Source organism: Phyllostomus discolor, chromosome 11 (genome assembly GCF_004126475.2).
Source record: "Phyllostomus discolor isolate MPI-MPIP mPhyDis1 chromosome 11, mPhyDis1.pri.v3, whole genome shotgun sequence".
Lineage (NCBI taxonomy): Eukaryota > Metazoa > Chordata > Mammalia > Chiroptera > Phyllostomidae > Phyllostomus > Phyllostomus discolor.
Genome location: NC_040913.2, coordinates 54,332,630 through 54,357,293, shown reverse-complemented (window position 1 = coordinate 54,357,293; position 24,664 = coordinate 54,332,630). Strand labels below are relative to the sequence as shown.

Genomic DNA, 24,664 nt, shown 5'->3' with positions numbered 1-24,664 from the left:
CCTAAGCTTCGGCCAATCACGGGCCAGGATCTGAGGCCCCGCCTCCTGCCCCGCGGGAGGGGTGCAAGCTGGACAGGATTAACCCCTGGAGCCTGGAGCAGAACTACTGGGAGAGTGTGCGCTGGGACAGCGAGGAAGGTGGGAGGGCTGGGCAGCGTGGCAGGCGGGTAGGGACCCCAGCCATCGTCTGCCCGCCCTACCGCACCCCGGGAGTGAGCGAGGCCGGGTAGACACACGAATTCAATCCGCCTTGCTTGGGATCCAGCCGGTACTATACCAGCGTTCACTTAACAACCAACACCAGCACCCAGGCCTGTTACAATCGGTGAGTCACCTCCGCCTGTGACCACCCTGCAGTCCCGAGTGTTCTAAATTACAGACATGTACCCAAACTATCTATGTTCCTGTGTGTTTGAAGGCATACATTACAAAGCACCAAACTAAGGTGGACAACTGCGGTAAGGTACAAAATACTTTACGTCTAGAAATAGGAGATCTGAGATCAAATCCTACTTCTGCCTTGTGGTATCTGCATGTAGGGGGATTAGCTATAACCAGAGTCCATTTCTGTTGCTGGCAAGCAGGCGCCCTTAGTTAAACTACTAAGGGCCAGACCTGTGCTAGATGTCTCAAATTCTGTCTCATTTAATCTTTACAAGAACCCTAATGGCCCATACATTATCCCCACTCTGAGATACTGAACTTAATAGAGAGGTAATGTCACTCAGCTAGTAAATGATGAAACTAGGGTTTGGACCCTGGTCCGGCTGTTCTTCAGGACTAGGCTTTTGTTTTGTTTTATTATGGAAAATTTTAAACATACACCAGAGAGAAAACTGTATTATGATCACCCAGGTATCCATCATACAGCTTCAATAAATCAACATTTTGTCAATCTTGTTTCATCTATTTTCCCCCTTTTTATTTTGTGTTGTAGTATTTTAAAGCAATCTCAAACATCAGGCAATCCTACCTATAAACAGGCCAGAATCAGGGGCTCTGCTTTTAACTATTTTGCTACTACTACAGAGTCACCTTGAATGACTTACAAAGAAAGGAATGACCTTGAATGTGTTACAGCGTGGCAAATGCCAAAGGAGACGTAAACAAAATGTTTGGGGACATCAAAGCAGTGGCATTCAATGGATTTTAAAATGTAAGTAGGGACTTTTATGATAGACAAAATTAGAAGAAATATCAGTTCCACAGGATTTCTCACTTTTGTATCTAAGGCTGGAAACATTTCCTACAATGGAAACCAGAATTTCTTTTTGTTTCTTTTTCTTCCTCCCATTTTTACCTTTTGGAATTGGTTCTCCTTAACTTCTACCTGTTTTATCTTACAGAAGTTCTTTTCTTGAAAGACACTTGTTGCACAAAGTACTTGTTCCATATTTATTTTCCACATATTCCTTCAGTAAAAGAGTTCTTGAATTTTAGCTGAGCACATAGCTGCCAGGCTAAAGGCTGCAATATCCAACCTCCCTTACAAGGGGTGTGGCAATGTGACTGAGGGCTGGATTATGGAATGTGTGGATTGTACCCTTAAACAGTAGAAGCAAGCACTTTATTTCTGCTTTTCTCCTTTCTGAAAGATCTGCTGGTTGGTGCTGGAGCAGCCACCTTTACCTACAAGACAGGGAGGGGCCCTAAGATAGCATAGCAATAAGATGAGAGGAGCCCAGTTTCCTGACACCATATAGCATTCTCATCAGTTTCTATTGCTTAATACATGGAGTGTTACATGACAATTAAGTAAATGTTTACCTTGTTTAAATCACTGCTATTTCTGCCTTTACTATAGCAGCCAAAACTGTATGTTACAACTCATAATTTAGTATTCACGGGTGAGGTGCTGACACAATAAAACCTGAAATACGTGGTGATAATGGTAATAACCCCAAAATAGCAAATCAGAAGCTGGAAGCTAATGACCCTTGTTATGCCATAGCTCCTGTTTAGTGAAATGGTTACTTTCAAAAATCTTAGACAATGTTACTGTCGCTATCACTGATATAACCTGTAATTCTAATACAGTGGTTTCAAGGGAGAATAATTGGCATTTTGAGCTGAACAGTTCTTGTCTGAGTTTTGCCACATGTTTGGAGACGCTTATCATCTCCAAAACTCTACTTCTCATTACCAATGTCTGAAAACAATTTTCAGATATTTTGTCCAATTTCCTATTTATCCATAGTGGAAGGGAACCAGTTATTTTATCGGGAAGCAGTGTGGAGCCAGTTACTATGTCATGGTCAGAAGCATACATTTTCTTTCAGACTTCTGAAAGCATCTTTACATCATCTTCTAGCTTCCAGAGTTCTTCTTGAGAAGTCAAATGCCAATCTTATTCTTGATCCATTGTGTCTTATTACAGTTAGCTGTCTACTGTACTATTGTATGGTAGCATCGGTGCAGAGAGAACATGGGGGTGTACATTCAGAAATCACAACCAGCTGCATGTGCAACAAATAGCAAGAGTACATTCTACCCAGGGATCCTGACCTTTGAGCTACACATATTTGGCTCTCTTCAAGTGGAAGTAAGTGCAAACTAGGTATGCTGATTTGGAAACTATTTCTCCAAATCCTCTTCCCTGTGTGGTACCTAGTTAGAGTTAACCAAAAATAGGAATTTGTAAGACATTTAGGCAGGAGTGAAGTGGTAGCCGTTACTCTCAGAAGGTTGTTACCATAAGATAAGTAACATAGTTTCCTAGAAAGTCTCAGTTTGTCCTCAGTCTCCACCAACATCTAGCTTATTTTGCCCAACTGCTAGCCCTGCTGACTACCAACAACCCCAGGTCCACGACTAGATGACTGACTGCAGACCCACAGAGACAGTAACTGTCCAGAAGTAACTGCTCCTCATTGAACCCTCCATGAAATCCTCACATTCCTATTTGTCAGGCAGACATACTTGGTTTCTCATCTACCCCTCAAATTCCAACTTTCCCACCTCTGCCAATGCTTCAGGAAACTTGTTTTTATTGCTCTTTTTCTGGTCCTCTGAAAGGAGCCTATAAGCACTGACTAAGGTGAGTGTGCACTGGGGAAGAGAAAATAACCAGGTTTTCCAGGGATTATTGTGACCTTGGCTCTGAACTGATAATAATTCTTAGAAACTCAAAAATGTCGTTTTGTTCTAGTGAAAGAAAGTGGAGTCTTATGTAGGTGCTTAGTGGAGTTTTCACTTGGGTCTATGGCAAAGTGAACCTAATGTATTCCTGAGCCCACATCCTGATTCTATCACCAGTTCAAGAATGCATAGTAGGAATAGACATACTCCTCTGTTATTTATAAAAGTTCTACTCCACTGACTGAACCCTGAGTGATACATGGGGTAAGAATGAGAGAAGTTGTACATAACTATATGAATGATGAAGGGATGGACTGTAGCAGAAAATACTAGTTGTCCCCTAAAATCTATCTTCCTCTCACTTATTTAGTAAAAGAACTCTCACAATTCAATAGGGTACATGACCCTCAGGTAAGAACTATATTTACCAACATCCATCACAGCCAGGTTACTAAGCTTTGACCAATTGAATGCAAACAGAAGTGGCATGGGGAACTTTGGGGTAGCATCCTTGAAGGAATGGACATGCCTTCCACTTTCTCTACTCCTGTCCCCAGCTTGTCAGAATGTGGGCACAAAGGGTGGAGAGGAGCAAAGTTGTCATCTTAGATGATAAGGAACACAGATAAGTATTGAGGAAAGCAAAACAAGGCACAGGAAGCTTCTAGGTACCTAACATTGTGGAACTGCCATATCAGCCCTGGAATGTTTTGTTCATATTATTATGCAAAAACTTTGTATCTTGTTAAAGTGACCATGGTTTGTTTTGGTTTGTCTTTGTCACAGTAGCCAAATATGTGTCCTAAATAATAAAGCATTACTATGTAACTTTGCCTTCTCCATTGAAAGTTATAGATTGTAAGAAAAATATCTAAAATAGTTGTGGACATGAAGGACTAGATAACTGGTCTCCAGACATGTTAATCCTTCCTTCTGTGCACACTGCTAGGCAACATTTCCTAGCTTCCTTTACAGTTAGATGTGGTAATATACCTGCATCCTAGTCAATGGAATGTGAGTGGAAGTTAAAATACATTAGGCTCTAGGCTTGACTCATAAAGATATCCATGCAACCCTTCACCCTCTTTCTCCTCTGTTCATCTGCCAAGACTTCTGTAGGCACTGATGGAAGAAGCCTCAGTATCTCAATGATTTTTTTAAGAGAGGGAGGGGAGGGAGGGAGAGAGATAGGAGAGAAACACTGATATGAGAGAGAAACACTAATCGGCTGCCTCTCACATGTCCCCAGCATGCCCAGCCAGGGACCTGGCCCAACACACAGGCATGGGCATCTGCAAGAGGAGGTCCAACCCACTGACCCACACCAGTCGGGGCAATACTGTACTTCTTGAAAACATTTCTGATTTGCAAAATAAAAGTAAAAAGGTATAAGTAAATAATAACTATTTCTTGTATATTCTAAGAAAGCTTATTTCTACATTTCAGGAAATAGCCTAGGAAGAGGTTTGCTACTAAAGATATACCAAACTCTTTGCTAATAAAAAGAAAAGATCATGTACTCAAAACCTAGGTACTGAAAGGAAGTAAAGTTAACAAGTAACATTAGCCTCCTGAATGAATCATTATTTCACCAAAGTACAATATCCAAAAAATAAGCAAAGTAATTGCTACCTATGTCTATATATTATACATATTGTACTCAACACTGAAATGCCTCAAACAGTATTAAGTCCACAAGGTCTACTTTTATCTATCAATAACAATCCAGCAGTTTGACATACCATATTTGAACAACATGACTAACTAGAGCATATATACACATACTTTACAATATGTAATCTTGTTCTTCAAGGCTTTGAGGATAAGTCATATAAATCGCTGTTGTACATACTGTGCCTGACCAGTGTGAAAAAAGATACACATGCTCTTTCACCAATACAATATAAAAGCTGACAAGATAAAAAATATTTTGATTTTTAAAAAGTTGGATAAGGTAAAAGAAATCTTCAAAACAAGAAAAAGCTCAAATAAACAATCTAACTTTACACTTAAAGGAACTAGAAAAAGAACAATGAACAAAGCCCAAAGTAAGTAGAAGGAAGGAAATAATAAAAATCAGGGCAGAAATAAATGAAATAGAGTCTAAAAAATGATATAAAGGATAAATATATCCAAGACTTGGTTCTTTGAAAAGATAAACAAGACTGACAGACCTTTTAACCAGGAGCAAGAAAAGAAGAGAGAGGACCCAAATAAATAAAATTAGAAATGAAAGATAAGTAACAACTGACACCAAAGAAATACAAAGGATTGTAAGAAAATATTACAAAAACTACCAGTATATGCCAACAAATTGAACAATCTGAACAAAATGAGTAACCTCCTAGAAGCATATGATCTTCCAAAATTCAATCAGGAAGAATCAGAGAATCTGAATAGACAGATTACAACTAGTGAAATAGAAGCAGTAATCAAAAAAACTCCCCACAAACGAAAGTCCTCCAGTGGATAACTTCAGAGGTGAATTTCACCAAGCATTCTGAGAAGAACTAACACCTCTCCTCAAACTATTTCAAAAAAATTCAAGAGGGAAGACTCTCAAGCTCATTTCATGAGGCCAGTATTACCCTAATTCCAAAACCAGAAAAAGACAGAAACAAATAAACTTATAGGCCAACATAGATGCTAAAATCTTCAACAAAATATTAGCAAACAGCATATAGCAATACATTAAAAAATCATAAATCATAATCAAGTGGGATTTACTCATATCCCACTCATATCTGGTTGAATGTTATCAGAGATGCAAGGTTGGTTCAATATCCACAAACCAATAAACATGAAAGATAAAAACAACATGATCAGTCCTGGCCAGTGTAGCTCAGTGGACTGAGTGCCAGCCTGTAAACCAAAAGGTCTCCAGTTCAATTACCATTTGGGCACACACCTGAGTTGCAGGCCAGGTCCCCAGCTGAGGGCATATGACAGGCATCTGATTGATATTTCTCTCACATATCTGTGTTTTTCTTCATCTCTTTTTCCTTCCTTTCCCCTCTCTCTAAAAAATAAATAAAATCTTTTATTTTTAAGTATATTTTATTGATTATGCTATTACAGTTTTCCCATTTCACTCCTTCCCTTTATTCCCCTCTGCCTTGCATCCCTCCTCAGCCAGAATTCCCCACTTTAGTTCATACGCATGGGTTGGTTGCACATACAAGTTCCTTGGCTTCTCCATTTCCTATACTATTCTCAACCCCCCCGCCCCGTCTATTTTGTACCTACCAATTATGGTTCTTATTCCCTGTACCTTTTCCCCCATTCTCCTCCCTCACCCTCCCCATTGATAACCCTCCATGTGATCTCCATTTCTGTGAATTTGTTCCTGTTCTAGTTGTTTGCTTAGTTCAATTTTATTTTTGTTTTTTAGGTTTGGTTGTTGATATTTGTGAGTTTGTTGTCATTTTACTGTTTGTATTTTTTATCTTTTTCTTAGATAAGTCCCTTTAAAATTTCACATCATAAGGGCTGGGTGATGATGAACTCCTTGAACTTGACCTTATGTGGGAAGCACTTTATCTGACCTTCCATTCTAAATGATAGCTTTGCTGGATAGAGGAATGTTGGTTGTAGGTCCTTGCCTTTCATGACTTGGAATACTTCTTTCCAGCTCCTTCTTGCCTACAAGGTCTCTTTTGAGAAATCAGCTGATAGTCAGATGGGAACTCCTTTATAGATAACTGTCTCCTTTTCTCTTGCTGCTTTTAAGATTCTCTCCTTATCTTTCATCTTGGGTAATGTAATTATGGGGTGCCTTGGTGTGTTCCACCTCAGGTCCAACATCTTTGGGACTCTCTGGACTTCCTGAAAGTCTGTTTCCTTTGCCAGGTTGGGGAAGTTCCCCTTCATTATTTTTTAGAGGGGAAGGGAGAGAGGAAGAGAAGTATCAATGTGTGGTTCCCTCCAGCATGCCCCTTATTGGGCACCTGGCTCACAACCCAGGCATGTGCCCTGACTGGAAATCGAACAAGCGATGCGCTGGTTCACAGGCTGGTGCTCTATCCACTAAGCCACACCAGCCAGGGCCACCTGTTACATTTTAAGGGACAGAACCTTACGTATTTGCCAGGGTGGGGCAACCAACTTCTCTGTTGTGTTGTGGGGCTGTATGTGAGGGAGGGGTCAGGGCAGGAACAATGTCACTTGCTTGGCTCTCAGCTGGCTTTCAGTCACTTCCCCCACTACCCACAAGCAAATTGGGCCTTTCTGCTGCTGATTCCCAGGAGGGTAGGTTTGTGTACATTCTAGGACCCTGCGGGTCTCTCCAGTGAACTCTCCAGTGAGGCTGGGAGTCTCTCACTACTGCAACCACCACATGTTTTCACAGTCATAAGTTTTGAGGCTTTCTTTCCCATGCTGGAACCCTGGGTTGAGCAGTCTTTCTTCCCCCCTAGTTGTTCCTCCCAGTTTATCTGCACACAAATGTGGGACTGCCAGTCGCTGCCTCACCCACCTGGTCCTCCAGTCACCACCTTACCTCGAGTCTTGTCCAACCCAACTGCCAATCTCCGCCCTTCCTACCAGTCTGAATGGATGTTTCTTCTTTAACTTCTTGGTTGTCAGACTTCCATATAGTTCAATTTTCTGGCAGTTTTGGTTGTTTTTTGTTTTTATACTTATTGTTGGTTTTTTTGGTTATACAAGGAGGCAAAGTATATCTACCTATGCCTCCATTCTGGCTGGAAGTCTAAATAAAATCTTTTTAAAATGCCCTGGCTGGTGTTGCTCAGTGGGTTGAGTGCTGGTCTGCAAATCAAAAGGTCACTGGTTCCATATTCAGCCAGGGCTCATGCCTGGATTGCAGGTTGTGCCAGGTCTCTGGTTGGGGGCATGGGAGAGGCAACTGATTGATGTTTCTCTCCACATCAGTGTTTCCCTCCCTCCCTCTTCCTGCCTCTCTTCCCTTCTCTCTAAAAAATAAATAAAATCTTTTTTAATAAACCAGTCGCATTCACAATTGCTTCAAAAAGAATAAAATACCTTGGAATAAATTTAACCAAGAATGTAAAATACCTGTACTTAGAAAATTATAAGACACACTGAAGAAAGAAATTGAAACTGTGTTCATGGATAGAAAAAAATAGCATCATTAAAATGTCCATAGTACTCAAAGCAATCTATAGATTCAGCACAATTCCTATCAAGATACCAAGGGCATATTTCACAGAACTGGAACAAATATTCCAAAAACTTATATAGACCCCAAATAGCAACAATAATTTTTTAAAAAGAACAAAGTTGGAAGAATCATGCTACCTAATATCAAACTATACTACAAAATCATAGTAATTAAAACAGCATGGTACTGGCATTTTAAAAAAGAAAAACACATAGATCTTTGGATCAGAAAAGAGAGCCCAGAAATAAACCTGTGCCTTTAAAGTCAATTAATATTTGACAAAGGAGGCAAAAACATACAATCAGCTAAAGATAGTTTATGCAATGAAAGGTGCTGGGAAAATTGGACAGATATGTTTTAAATAGTGGAACTAGACCACCTTCTAATGCCACAAACAAGAATAAATTCAAAATGGATTAAAGACTTAAATGTTAAACCTGAAACCATAAAAACCCTAGATGAAAAGATAGGCAGTAAAATCTCAGACATTTCTCATAGCAACATTTTTTCTGAATAGCTTCTCAGGCAAGAAGAAAAACAAATAAATGGGACCACATCACACTAGAAAGTTTTTGCATAGCAAAAGAAACCATCAAAAAAATGAAAAGATAACCCACTGAATGGGAGAACATTTTCACCAATATGCCTGATAGGGAGTCAACATCTAAAATTTATAAAGAACTTATACAACTCACCACCAAAAAAAGAAGCAAACAATTCAATTGAAAAACAGGCAAAGGATATAAATAGGAACTTCTCCAAGAGGACACACAGATGGCCAATAGATATATGAAAAGATACTGAATGTCACTAATCAGAGAAATGCAAATTAAAACCACAATGAAATATCACCTCACACCTGTCAGAATGGTTATTATCAATAAGTCAACAACACAGGTTGACAACCTGTGTCAACAACACAGGTTTACAAGGATGTGGAGAAAGGGGAACACTTGTGCACTGTTGGTGGGAATGTAGATTGATGCTGCCACTGTGGAAGCCAGTATGGAGTTACCTCAAAAAATTTAAAAATGGCCCTGGCTGGCGTAGCTCAGTGGATTGAGTGCAGGCTGTGAACCAAAGTGCCGTAGGTTGGATTCCCAGCCAGGGTACATGCCTGGGTTGCAGGCCATAACCCCCAGCAACCGCACCTTGATGTTTCTCTCCGTCTCTCTATCTCCCTCCCTTCCCTCTCTAAAAATAAATAAATAAAATCTTAAAAAAAAGATCTTATAGAAAAAATTTAAAAATGGAACTGGTTTATGACCCAGCAGTTCCACTTCTGGGAATTTACCTGAAGAAACCTGAAACACTCGTTCAAAAGAATATATATACCACTATGTTCATTTCAGCATTATTTACAATAGCCAAGATTTGGAAGCAGCACAAGTGTCCATCAGTAAATGAGTGGATAAAACAGCGATGATGCATTTACATAATGTGACACTACTCAGACATAAAAAAGGAGAAAATTTTACCCTTTGCAAGAGCACAGATGGACCTGGAGAACATTATGCTAAGTGAAATAAACCAATCACAGAAAGACAAGTACCATATGATTTCAATCATGTATGGAATCTAATGAACTGGCCTAACAAAAAAAGTAGAGACAGGCTCCTACCTAAGAGTGCAGGCTGACAGTTCTGAGGAGGACTGAGGGGGTGGAGGGATTGAGCAAAAAGGAAAAAAAAAGAGAAAGAATTCATGGACATGGGCAACACTGTGGTATTTGCAGGGTGGAGGTGGAAAAGGATATAGAGGGATAATTGGCAATGGAGAAAATACAATAAAAAATTAAATAAAATTTTAATTTTAAAAAGTTGGACAAGATAAAAATTTTAATAACCCAGTGATTAAACACTTATATAACTTACAAAGTGATCACAATGATAAATCTTGTACCTACCTGATACCTTACAAAATTATTACAATATTATTGACTATATTCCTTGTACTGTACTTTATATTTCCCTAACTATCCTGTAACTACCAATTTGTACTTCTTAATTCCTTCACCTTTTTCACTCATCCCCCAAACCTCTCCCATTTGACAACCTTCAAAAGTTTTCTTTATGTATGAGTCGTATTCTGTTCTGCTTGTTTACTTAATCTGTTTTTTAGATTCTTCATATAATTGAAATCATATGGAATCTGTCTTTCCCTAACTTATTTAACAGTACAGTACCTTCTCAGTCAATCCACATTATTTCAGACAGCAAGATTTCATTCTTTTTTATTTTTTATGGCTGAGGCATATTTTTCATTGTATATGTGCACCAATTCTTCTTTATTCATTCATCTGTAGATGGACACCTAGGTTGCTTCCCTATCTTAGCTATTGTAAATAATGCTGCAATATGGATCATAGGTCTTTTTGACTTAGTGTTGTTTTTTTCTTTGGGTAAATACCCAGAAGCAGAATTTCTGGGTCCTTCATTTTCTCTAGTTATAGTCATTGTTTTAAAGTCTATTTTGTCTGGTATTAGTATTGCTACCCCAGCTTTTATTTTTCATTTCCATTTTCATGTAATATCTTTTCATCTTTTTACCGAATTTCAGTCTTTGTGTGTCTTTTGATCTGAAGTGAGTCTCTTGTAGACATTATGTGTAAGGGTCTAGTGTTGTTATCCATTCAGCTGTCATGTCTTTTGATTAGAACATTTAATCCATTTGCATTTAAAGTAATTGTTTTTTGTTTGTTTTTATTTTTTATTTTTATTTTTTATTGTTGTTCAAGTACAGTTTTCTGCCTTTTGCTCCCACCCCTCCCCACCACCCCAGCCCTCCCCACCTCCCTTCCCTGCTTTCCACCCACCTTTGTTATTGTCCATATGTCCTTTATAATTGTTCCTGTAAACCCTTTACCCTTTTCCCCCATTATCCCCTCCCCTCTCCCCTCTGATCACTGCCAGCCTGTTCTCAATTTCAATGTCTTTGTATATACTTTGCTTTCTTATTCATTTTATTGATTAGGTTCCTGTTAATGGTGAGATCATAAAATAAGTGTTGACAGATATGTATTTATTCCTTTTATTATTCATTTTAATCTCTCTCCTCCTTCTCCTTTTCTTTCTCCTCCCCTCCACTTTCTCCTCCTCCTTCTTCTTCCTCCTCCTCCTCTTCCTCCTCCTTGTTCTCCTTCTCCTTCATCTTCTTCTTCACCGTCTCCTTCTTCAAGAAGAACATTTAATATTGTTTGTACACTGATTTGATGGTGATGAACTCCTTTAGATTTTTCTTGTCTGAGAAGATCTTTCATCTATCCCTCAATTCTAAATGATAGCTTTGCTGGGTAGAGTAGTCTTGGTTGTAGATCTTTACTTTTCCTCACTTTGAATATTCTTTGCCAATTCCTTCTGGCCTGCAAATTTTCCATTGAGAAATGAGCTGACAGTCCTCTGGTAGCTCCTTTGTAGTTACGTAACTGCTTTTCTCTTGCTGCTTTTATGATTCTCTCTTTGTCTTTACCCTTTGAATTTTAATTATGATGTGTCTTAGTGTAGGTCTCTTTGGGTTCATCTTTTCTGGGACTCTGTACTTCCTGAACTTGTATGTCTATTTTCTTCACCAGGTTAGGAAATTTTTCCATCATTATTGTTTCAATATGTTTTCACTTTTTCACTCTTTCTTTTCTCCTTCCAGTACCCCCATGGTGTGAATATTGGCACATTTGTATTGTCCCAGCGGCTTCTTAGACTATCCTCATTTTTTGTATTCATTTTTCTTTTTGCTATTCTGATTGGGTGTTTTTTACTTCCTTATCTTCCAAATTGCTGATTTGATCCTCTGCTTCATGTATTCTACTGTGGATTCCCTGTAATTGATTCTTCATTTCAGTTTGTGTATTCTTAATTTCCAACTGCTTCTTTATGTTTTCTATGTCCATTTTTGTGTTTCCTACCTCTTTGTTGAAGTGCTTACTAAGTTCATCTACTCTTCCCCTCAATTAATTGAGCATCCTTATAACCATTGTTTTGAACTCTGCATTGGGTTGATTGTTTGTCTCCACTTTATTTAGTTCTTTTTCCGGAGTTTTGTTCTGTTCTTCCATTTGAGACTTTTTTTGTTGTTGTTTCCCCATTATGGCTGCCTCCCTGTATTTGTTTCTATGTATTAGGTGCAGCTGCTACATCTCCCAGTCTTAGTACAAAGACTTTATGTAGTAGGTAAGGCCCAGTGGTGCAGCCTCCCTGGTCACCAGGGCTGGGCACTCCAAGTGTGACTCCCATCTTGTGTGGGCTCTGTGCACCCCCCTGTTGTAGTTGAGCCTTGATTGCTGTTGTCACAGCAATGGGAGGGATTGATATCACAGGCCAATTTCCAGAGGGGACTGGCTGCAACCACAGAGGATGAACTGCTGTGCAGTGGCTCACCCCATGGAGCAGGAGTTGCTTTGTTGGGGCTCTAGCACGTGTTGAGTATACCCTTGAGTTTCTCACTTGTGGAGGTGGTTGGGTGGTGCTTTGGTGTAGTCTGAAGCTATCCACCAATTGTGCTGGCTTTGTGGCCTCCCCAGAGGTGTAAGCCAAGTTTGGCTGCTTCCTGTGCCCTGCCTGGAGCCACTCTTCATGAACTATGAGTGATCTGCAGGTGGCTGCTACTTGTGCTGGGCTTGGATGTGCCCACAGGAGGCCAAGCTGCTAACCAAGGCTGGCTGCTGTGAGTACTGGGCCTGGGACCACTTAGCAAGAGGTACAAAGCATGCTGAGACTACATGCTGCTTGTTTGGGGTTTGTGAACCTTTGTGAGAATTTAGTAAAGTCCACAGCATGAGCCAAAACAGGCTGATTTTATGGAAATATCACTTGAAGTAGCATGGGTAGGCCCACAAATTGGGTTGAGGCAGGATGTCAGGGAATCACCAGGGCTGGGCAAATGGGTGTTAGCCAGGTTGATGAAGAATCAGATATGGCACGCATCTGCTGACTCTGTTGGGGGAGGACTCAGCAAAGGGATAGTGGCCTCTATCAGCACTTCTGCCTGGGAGAAAGCTGCCCCTCTAACCTTCACCCTGAAGCCAGACAATTCAGTTTCTCCCTGTTTTTCCCTGGTACCTTTCAAGCTGCTGCCCCACTATTAGAGCACAGAGTAAGTCCATTGGTGAGTAAATCTGTGTGCAATTCTTTTAAGAGGAACACATGGGTCCTGGCTAGCGTGGCTTAGTGGATTGAGTACTGGTCTGCAAACCAAAGGGTCACCTCTTTGATTCCCAGTCTAGGGCACATGCCTAGGTTGCAGGCAGGTCTCCAATAGGGGCCATGGAAGAGGTAACCACACATTGATGCTTCTCTCCCCGTCTTTCTACCTCCCTTCCCCTCTCTCTAAAAATAAATAAATAAAATCTCTAAAAAAAAAGAAAAAAGAAAAAACGAGGAACACATGGGACTCCAGGAGTTCTCTCTCTTACTCAGCCATAATCCCTGCTGGTTTTCACAGCCAAAAGTTATGAGGACTTCTCTTCCTCCTACTGGATCTGTGGGCTATGCAACCTGGTATGTGTGTGGGATTCCTCATTCCTTAGGGTAGATCTCCACAGTAGAGATATCCCTCCTGATTTTTAACCACAACATTGGGGTGTGGGACCATGCCATTCTACCTTTCCACCCCTCATACCAGTCTCGACATGTCTTCTTTATATCTTTAGTTATAGGACCTCTGCTCAGTTAGATTTCAGGAGGTTCTCAATGATAGATGCTCTGTAGTTTAGTTGTGATTTTGATGTGGTTATGGGAGGATGTGAGTATTAAATTTAACTGTTCTGCCATCTTGACTGGAAGCCTAAAAAGAATTGTTTAAGCTGGACACGATATACCAGTCTGGGCCTCATTATGACTGGATACAGTCCTTTGTTTAATATAGATACAACTTATTCTATGACCTTCATTTACTCATTACCTCAAATCTACTACCTTGTCCAAGTCATACAACCACTAAGGAGTAAAATTATAACTCAACCATTAAAAGTGCAGGTCTCGGTATGAAACTTTAGAAAAGTTGTGATAATGAAACACTTTCCTCCCATACCTCAGGCCCGCCCCTCCACCACCAAACATTAGTCTTCCAACATTCAGCTAGTATTCCCCTTAGAATAAGCAAATGCATAAATATTGTCCCTTACAATTCAGGCTCCCTTAAGATTAAAAGAGATTTCTTGTCCATACTAATTTTTGACTTTATAAGAGTGAAGAGTCAAAAAAAAAAAAGATTGTATCTCCCTCACCTGACTTCTGATGCCTGTGTAAAACTTCATTCTACCATCAGAAATAAAGACAAATGGGAACTTCTAGCTCTGGCCATAATCAAATATTTGATACTGGACTAATCCACAAAACAACAAATATAAACTATACAACATATTTAAAACAACTCTGTGGCAAAACCATTGGTAACCTACCCACATCCCCTTGGATCCCTTTTCCCAGTCCTATGCACCAAACTGCCACCAGCTAAATACATTGTTGCTAACAGCTCACATCTGCAACCTTTATAGTATACATTTTCAGTGAGAGCAATCATTTGGTTCTTAAGGAGTGAAAAATATCTTACTCATTTACATGTAAGGCACAGACAAAAACACAGTACGTAGTACAAAAAGGTATACAGTATATTTATAATAATAAAGTTTCATGGGGGGATGATTAGGGAAAATGCTGAGAAGCCTAAAGGTGTGATAATGAGCAAAAAGTTGAGAAACAATGTTTCGAAAGATTGTGCATGGATGCAAGAGTTGATTTTACCTTAGAGACAGAAATGCTTGGAAATTTGATTTCATAGGATGAACCACAGCCAATGAAAGACTATTAGGGAAATGCAAAAGTTCACTATAAGGTGGTAATCGATGGTCCAGAGTATTCTAAAGATGAGACTGAGTCTGAGCCTTCACATGAATGATACCCTCCTTCGGTTTCTTCCCCTTCCATATTCTGCTTCTTCCCTTAATGGTTTATCAAGAAAGCACTTATTAACTAATCCTTTTACCCAAATCCTTGATTCATTGTCTACTTCTGGAAGAATACAACCTAAAACAACTGTTTGAAGCCACTAGAAAGCAATAAACACCAGTAGAGCTTAAAGTTTATGAACAATTATTGAAGGGTAGCACATGAGGATGAAGATGATACACTGGTGTTCTATCTGTCTGCCAGAAAAAATAAATATAATTTGTCACCCATAATGTCCAAATCCAAATAAAGCATGCCTTAAAAAAAAAAGAACCAATTTATCAAAACCAAGAGAGAAACTCAGACACTGGGAAAAATTCACAGTTGAATTAGATGTTAGAATTGCCAAACAAAGATGTTAAAATATCTATGTTTTATATTCAAGAAGAAAAATTTCACAAAGGAGTATTTATAAATTTTTAAAATGTAAATGGAAGTACTATAGCAGAAAGTAATTGTATCTAAAATTAATAACTCAATGAGTTTGATATCAGATTAGACACAACAGAACAGAGAATTGGTGAATTAGAGAGCAGGTCAGGTTATCAAACCACAGCAAAGAGAACAAAACAAGTGGAAGACAAAAAAGAGCATAAGAGACATAAGGAACATGATAGAAAGGTGTAACATCCATGTAATTGGAAGTGAAGAAGCAATAGAGAAAATGAATTGAACAAAATCAGTAATGTTAAAAAAGAGTAGACAGCCCTGATTGATGTGCCTCAGTTGGTTGGGCATCTTCCCACAAAATGAAAGGTCGCCAGGTCCATTCCCACTCAGGGTACATGCCTGGGTTACAGCCAGAACCTGGTTAGGGTGAAATCAATCAATGTTTCTCTCACACATCAAGATTTCTCTTCCTCTCTTTCTACCTCCCTTCCCCTTTCTCTAAAAATAAATAAATAAAATAATTGTTTAAAATAGTAGACAAAAATTTTCCAAAACTGATGAAAGTTATTAGGGCATACATTCAATATGTTCTACAAGCCCTGAGTGGGTAGCTCAGTTGCCCGGAGCATTGTCCCAATACACAAAAGTTGTGGGTTGAATTCTCAGTCAGTGCACATAAATAAGTAGAACAACAACTCTCTCTCTCAAAAAGAAAAAATATTCTACAAATCACAAATGAAATACAGGGAAAACCACACTTAGACATATATACTCAAACTGAAGAAAACCAAATATAAAGAGAAAAACCTTAAAAACAAGATTAAAATGACATAGTATTCTAAGGGGCAACAATAAGTTGGAAAGTTCACTTTTCAAAAGAAATTATGAAGGTCAGGTGACAATGACATGATATTTTTTAATATGTTTTATTGATTATACTATTACAGTTGTCAAATTTTCCCCCTTTGCCACATCCACCTATTACCCCCATTCCCTCCACCAATCCCCCCCTTAGTTGATGTCCATGGGTTGTGCATATAAGTTCTTTGGCTACTCTATTTCTTAATGCTGTTCTTAATATACCCCTGTCTATTTTGTACCTACCAATTTGTACTTCTTAATCCCTACACCTTTCCTCCCTTTCTCTCCCTTCTCCCTCCCAACTGATAAACCTCCAAATGATCTCCATATCTGTGATTCTGTTTCTGTTCTGCTTGTTTGCTTAAATTTGTTTAATTTCAGTTGTTTAACATTGTGAATTTATTGCCATTTTAATGTTCATAGTTTTGATCTTCTTTTTCTTAAATATGTCTTTTCAACATTTCATATAACAATGGCTTGGTGATGATGAACTCCTTTCATTTTATCTTGTCTGGGAAGCACTTTATCTCCCCTTCAATTCCAAATGATAACTTGTCTGGATAGAGTAATGTTGGTTGTAGGTCCTTGCTTTTCATCACTTTGAATACTCCTTGCCAGTCACTTCTAGCCTGCAAAGTTTCTTTTGAGAAACCAGCTGACAACCTTATGGGAAAGCATTTGTAAGTAATCCTCTTCTTTTCTCTTGATGCTTTTAAGATTCTCTCTTTATCTTTAGCCTTTGGCATTTTAATTATGATGAGTCTTGTTGTGGCTCCCTTTGGGTCCAACTTTTTGAGGACTCTCTGTGCTTCCTGTACTTGTATGTCTATTTCCTTCAGCAAATTAGGGAAGTTTTGTTTCATTTTTTCAAATAAGTTTTCAATTTCTTGCTTTTCCCCTTTTCCTTCTGGCATCTCTATGATTCAGATGTTGGTACATTTGAAGATGTCCCAGAGGTTCCTAAGCCTGTCCTTGATTTTTCAAAATTTTTTCCTTCCCACTGTTTTTATTGAATGCTTTTTTCCTTCCTTATATTCTTAATCATTGATTTGATTCTTGGCTTCATCCCATCCACTGTTGGTTCCCTGTAGACTGTTTTTATTTCACATAATGTAACTCTCATTTCTCCCTGGGTCTTTTATATTTATTTTTTAATATTTATTCAAGTACAGTTGTCTCCATTTTCACCCCCCAGCCCCCCAGCCCAGCCATCTCTGCCTCCCACACTTGAACCTATCCACTTTGGCTTTGTCCATATGTCATTGATGGCCCTTTCCCTATTATCCCCTATTATCCTTCTTCCCCCACCTGTCTGGTCACTGTCAATTTGTTCTTTATTTTAATGTCTCTGGTTTTATTTTGCTTGCTTGTTTGTTTTGTTGATTAGTTTCTACTTATAGGTGAGATCATATGGTATTTGTCTTTCACCACCTGGCTTGTTTCACTGCCTAGGCCTTTTTTATGCTGTTGAAGTACCTAATGAGTTACTGGAGCATCCTGAAAACCAGTGTTTTGAATTCTGCGTCTGATAGATTGCTTATCTCCATTTCATTTAGTTCTTTTTCTGGATTTGGTTCTGCTTTTTCATTTGGGTGATATTTCTTTGTTTTCTCATTTTGGCAGCCTCCCTGTCTTTGTTTCTGCGTATTAGGTAGAGCTGCTTTGTCTTCCTGGCTTGCTAGCATGGCCTATTGTAGAAGAGTGCACCTGTAAGTTGTATGGGGCAGACAGAGCTTTATAATTGCCAGGGCAGGGCAACCCATGTTACCATTCTGTGGCTCTGTGTTGGGGAGGGCTCACAGAATGAATGAGGCTGCTTCTTGGCCTCTGGAGTTTTGCCCAGGAAGAAGCTGTCTTTCAGCACTCACACTTCACTTTCTCCCCATATGCCATTGGTGCCCTTCCCCTGGTGCCCTGGTGCTGAATCCCAAAGAGGGTAGGTCAGCATGAGTCCTAAGTGCATTGCAGGCCCTTTAAGAGAAGTCTTTGAGAAGCCACAGTTTATTCCAACCCCACTGCTTTTTAGAGTCAGAGGTTATGGGGATTTATCTTCCTGGAGCTGGAAACCTGGGGTAGGTGATCTGGACTAGGGCTGGTATTCCTTGTTCCTGAGGTATCTTTCCTATTTTTTATCTACCACACATGGATGTGAGACCACTTGTGCCTGTCTCCATGCCTCTCCATGCCACTCCATGTCTTCATGCCTCTCTACCCTGCTACTTTCTCTGGCCTCTGCATGTTTCTGCCCTTCCTGCCCCTCCTGCCCCTCTGGATGAATGTGGCTTTTTAAAATCCCTGCCTGTGGACTTTCACACAGCTCATTTTTCTAACAATTCTGGGTGATATTTGTTTTGTAGTCTAGTTGTATTTTTGACTAGTTGTACACAGAGGCAAGGCATGTTTACCTATGCCTCCACCTTGACAGGAAGTCTGAATGACATTTTTGAAGTTGAAAGAATAAATAGAATTCTGTATCAGCAAAAATAATAATGTTTCCAGTTCAAATGGACTAAAAATCTCAGTGTAAGACCCAAATCTAAGTGTAAGACTATAAAACTCCTACATAAAAACAAATTAGAAATGATTTATGACACTGAATTTGGCAATGATTTCTTAGATACAGCACAAAAGGCACAGCAACAGAAAACTTGACAAATGGGGCTACAGAAAACTTAAAAATTGTGTAACTGTGTACCAGTGGACATATCAACAGAGTAAAAAGACAGCCTAAAGAATATGAGAAAATATTTGCCAATCATATATTATAGATGAAAAGGGGTTAATATCCAGAATATATAAAGAACTCTTACAACTCAATAATAAAATAATAACCCAATTTAAAATAGGCAAAGAGCTTAACTTAAATAGACACTTTTCCAAACATGATATACATGTGGCCAACAAGTATATGAAGAGATGCTCATCACTGCATTGTAGAGAAATGCAAACCAAAACCAATGAGATGTCACTTCACTGCCAGTAGGATGGTTTTTTATCAGAAAACAAAACAGAAAATAAGTATTGTTGAGGATGTGGAGAAATTGGAACCCTTGTGCATGGGTGGTTATATAGACTTGACTCAGATCCTGGTTAGATTCTCCTCGTGGAAATAGCTGTAGGTGTGTGTTCTTAGTGCTTCTCCATTCTCCTTTACCCTCCCATCTTCCCAGTGCTGCCACCCCCATGTTGTTTAAAATTCTTAAGTATGCTTTCCTGGGATATTCATGCTACCAGAAAAGTAGGCAAACTAAGTTACTTATTCTTTATAATAGTTATTATTTAAAATAGGATTTACGCACAACACTTTCAAAACTGCTGAAAATAGCCCTTGCTGAGTGGGTCAGTTGGTTAGTGTGTCATGCTAAAACACCAAGGTTGTATCTCTGGTCAGGGCATATACAAGAATCAACCAATGAATGCATAAATAAGTGGAACAACAAACTAATGTTTCTCTCTCTCCCCTTCCCCTTCCTCTCTATCTAATAATCAATACATTAAAAAAAAAAAAACTTTAGCTCTAGCTGGTGTGGCTCAGTGGATTAATGTCCAGCCTGAGAACCAAAGGGTTGCTGTTTCAATTTCCAGTCAGGGCATGTGCCTGGGTTGCAGGCCAGGTCCCCATTAGGGGACATGAGAGGCAACCACACATTGATGTTTCCCTCTCTTCCTCCCTCCCCCTCTCTAAAAATAAATAAATAAATTCTTTTCAGGTTTTTTTATTATTATTATTTATTTATTTTTAGGGAGAGAAGGGAGGGAGGGAGGGAGGGAGAGAGAGAGAGAAAGAGAGAGAGAGAGATCAATGTGCGGTTGCTGGGGGTTATGGCCTGCAACCCAGGAATGTACCCTGGCTGGGAATCGAACCTGGGACACTTTGGTTCCCAGCCCGCGCTCAATCCACTGAGCTACACCAGCCAGGGCTAGAAGTTTTTTAAAACAGCTGAAAATAAAATAGTAGCTATAATCCAAACCATACAGTAAGCCATATAACTCAAAAGACTTAGAAAACCCTATTTCTTCATTGCCTTTCCTTTCTCCTCATCTCCTGCTTATTTCCCCCTATGAAGCAGCAACAAATTTCAGCTCCCAGTGATACCTTTTGCAATTGAAATATAACCACTAAATTGAACAAACAACATTGAGAGATGCAACTAGAAGATAATTTTATTTGTGCTCATTGTGTCCTCTTAAATTTTTTCCAGAAATAATCCTTAAGTATACGAAAAGATACACACCCTCACTCATAATAAGAAAGATAAAAATTAAAATTACACTGAGATGTCATTTCTTACCAAATTGACAAAATTCCAAAAGTTTAAAATACATTGTTACTGAAACTTTGGAAAAACAGGCACTCTCATACATTTCTGGTGGTATTTATAAGGGTGCAACATCTAAGGAGGGTCTTTTAGCAGTATTTACCCAACTACTCAAATATTCACCCAGCAATTCTACTTTTATAAATGAGTCTCACTGATACATTTGTTTATGTAACCTGTACATGTACAAATTTACATACACATGATTTTTCATTACATCACTGTTTATAATAGTGAAAGATTGGATAAAACCCATGTATTCAGCCATAGGGGACAGGTTGAATAAACCCTGGCATATCCATACTACAGAATGTTATGTAGCTACTAAAGAGAGTGAGGAAGATTTATATGTACTGATAAACAGAAAGATCTCCAGGATATAATGTCAAGTTAAAAAAACACACACACAAAGGGACTTCACAAAAGATATCCAGGAATCCATCCCTCTACCTAATTAACCATTGAGCCAGCAGAAACTACATGAAATTGTGAAGTAACTATTTTGGAACTCTAGGGTTTAGTCAAACACTTGCAACATCAGGGCAGAGCTTGATAAAGAGGTCTGTAATTTTCATAAATTTTAACTTTTGCATAGTGGCTACCATCTCTTAGCCCCACAGCAGGCAGCCTTGGGTAGAGCAGCCCATGTTCCTGGGAAAATCTTCATGATATTAGATGTGGTTTCTTGGATATGATACCAAAAGCACAGGTGGCAACAACAAAACATAGATGAGTAGGATTTCATCAAAATTTAAACTTTTGTATATCAAAGTACACTACTGAAAAAGTGAAAAGACAACACACAGAATGGGATAAAATATTTACAAATCATATACCTGATAAAGGGTTAATACCTGGCAGGGTGGGACAAAGGTAGGTTTATAGTTGTTTGTATGAAAAATAATACAATAATTAGTAAGTAATAATATAAGAATAAACTCTATGTTTCATATACTCACAATTGTATATGAGTATGTAAAGAACTCCTATAACTCAACAAAAGAACACAACCAACCCTATTCAAAAATGAACAAAGACCTTGAATAGACATTTCACCTGAGAAAACATACAAATGACTGATAAGTACATGAAAAAGTACTTCATACACATTAGGAAAGCTACTACCAAAAACACAGGAAAAAAGTGTTGGATGTGGAGGAATTGGAACTCCCCTGCATTGCTAGTTGAAATGTAAAATGGTATAGCCACTGTGAAAAACAGTTTGACAGTTCCTCAAAAAGGTAAACATAGAATTACTATATGATCCAGCAATTCCACTGCTAGGTATATACTCCAAAGAACTGAAAACAGGAACTACAACAGATATTTGTACACCTGTGTTCATGGAAGCATTATTCACAACAGCCAAAAAGTAGAAGACCCAAATGCTCACCAACAGATGGACAAACAAAATATGATATATACATACAAGGGAATATTATTCAGCCTTAAAAATGAATGCCTTTCTGGCACATGCTACAACATAGATGAATCTTGAGGGTATTATGCTAAGTGAAATAAGCCAATTATAAAAGGACAAATATTATATGATTCATTCTGTATATGGTACCTAGACTACTTAAATTCATAGACAGAAAGACCCTGGTAGCCAGGGACTAGGGAAGAAAAGAATAGGGATTTATTGTTTAATGGGCACAGAGTTTTAGTTTTTTGAAAAGGCTGAAAAAAGTATGCACTATTCATGTTTTTATTTTAAATCATTCAGTGTATTACTTATTCAAAATGAATAGATTTTTAGACAGGTAAATAAATAAAATTTATTCAGAATTGTTCTTCCCTCTTCCTCAATGAAAACTAAAGCAGTCACAAGAATTTGGTTTATTGTTCTTAGATAATTGAAGGTCCTATAGTTAATTTAAATCACAGACATAGTTTCAATTCCATTTTAAATAAAAAATGTTTGATCCCCTAAAATAATGAGAGCTTCAAAGTTAATTTAATGTTAAGTCTTGTCCTATCCCACAGATGGGCTTGGCAGTGGGTTAACCCCTTTAAATGGTAGAGGGGAGCATGGCCCTTTTTCCCCTCTTCAAGCTTCTACCTCCCTCATTGAAATTTTACAAACCCTTCTTTCTAACCTACCCCACTCCACCTAGAGGAGAGAAATGTTCACATTTACAGGTAAGGTCATAAAATGGTTTCACACTTTCTATGTTTATAGATATTTCTTTTTTTAAAAGACTTTATTTATTTATTTTTAGAGAGAGGGGAAGGGATGCAGAAAGAGAGGGAGAGAAACATCAATGTGTCAGAGAAGCATCAATCTGTTCCCTCTCCACGCCCTCAACTGGGGACCTGGCCCACAAGCCAGACATGTGCCCTGACTGAGAATCAAACCAGTAACCTTTCGGTTCACAGGTTGGCACTTAATCCACTGAGCCACACCAGCCAAGGCTGCTTATAGATATTTAAAGCTGACTCTTTTTTTAGGGCTCTTCATGGGTTATTAAAAATATCCCCCACAGCTCTGGCTGGTGTGGCTTAGTGGACTGAGCACCCGCCTGTGAACCAAAGGGTAGCTGGTTCGATTCCCAGTCAGATCACATGCCTGGGTTGCAAGCCAGGTCCCCATTTGAGGGTGTAAGAGAGGCAACCATACATTGATATTTCTCTCCCTTTCTTTCTCCCTCCCTTCCCCTCTGTCTAAAAGTAAATAAAAGAAATCTTTAAAGCAATTAAACTTTTGAAAAAAATATGCCCCACAAATCATTGTTGGAATTTCACCTGTGATATCCTTGACTTAAAAAGATGTGCTCTATTACTAGTATTTTTTCACACCTAATTACAAGAATTCAATGGAAGTCTGTCAGCTTCTCCTCTATAAGCCTGTTCACCCTTGTGTGGCCTTTGAGTCACATCATGCAGTGACCTCAAACAAACTCTCTTTCACTTCTGGTTCATGGGAAATACTCATGTACTAATTGCCTTACAAACTCTGGAAGAACAGGCTCATTCCAATCTACTAGGAACTCTCCTTTGCTACACCTCCAAGCAGGAAGCCAGCCTTTCTGTTGACCTCTAGATTTCCTGAAAAGGATTCAACTATCAGTAACCTATGACCTGGTAAATTTGGAGGACACATTAACGTTTCCAAGTGGTCTCATTGAAGCCTCTTTTTAGATTTGAAGTGTGGGGGGAAACACAAGCTTACATCTCCCCGTGTAGAGGGGAACAGGATTCAAAGCCCACCACCAGATGCCTCCAAGAAATCCTTTTAAAAATGCCTCTTTCTTATAGTGGAGAAATTGCAACACCTTAGCCAAATTATCAAAATTAATATATCAGTGAGAGACAGGTAGATATTATGCACCTGAAGATATGACACTCTGAAAAAAGGACATCATTTATTTTGACCAGGGAATATAAGCTGAATATAATCATAAGAAAACAGCTAACAAACTCAAATAAGAATTTTCCTCTGAATTTTTTTTCAGAATTATTCAAAACTATCAATGCCATGAAAGGCTCAGGAACTCTTCCAGATGAGAGAAATTAAAGGAACAACTAAATAAGATACGTATACTGCAACCTCTAGTGGAGGAAAAAACAAATGCTATAAAGGATATTATTCCGTTGACAAATTGGAATATGGATGGCAAATCATTTAAAAGTGTTGTTTTGATGTTAAAATCTCTTGAAGTAAATAAATGTACTGTGGTTATATAACAGAAAGTCTTTTTTCTTTGGAAATATACAATGAAGTATCTGGTAAGAGAAGGAACATGATGTATGCAGCTCATTCTCAAATAATTTAGAAAAAAACTACGTGTGAAGGTATGGTAAATCCCTCATAAACAAAAAAGCAGGTACAATAAAAACGTTAGCAATAAGTGAATTTGGCCCAGTTGATTAGAGCATTGTCCCATGGACTGAAAGGTTGTATGTTCAATTCCTGATGAGGGCACATACCCAGG

The 24,664-nt window shown here is 38.8% G+C and overlaps 1 long non-coding RNA gene across 1 annotated transcript; it reads left to right on the top strand.

Annotated features, from left to right (window-relative positions):
* Nucleotides 1-116: 116 nt before the first annotated feature.
* On the top strand, nucleotides 117-24,664 carry LOC118497378. The gene is made up of 3 exons (XR_004899899.1): nucleotides 117-445; nucleotides 2,378-2,536; nucleotides 24,185-24,664. It is a non-coding gene; the product is annotated as an uncharacterized LOC118497378 (long non-coding RNA).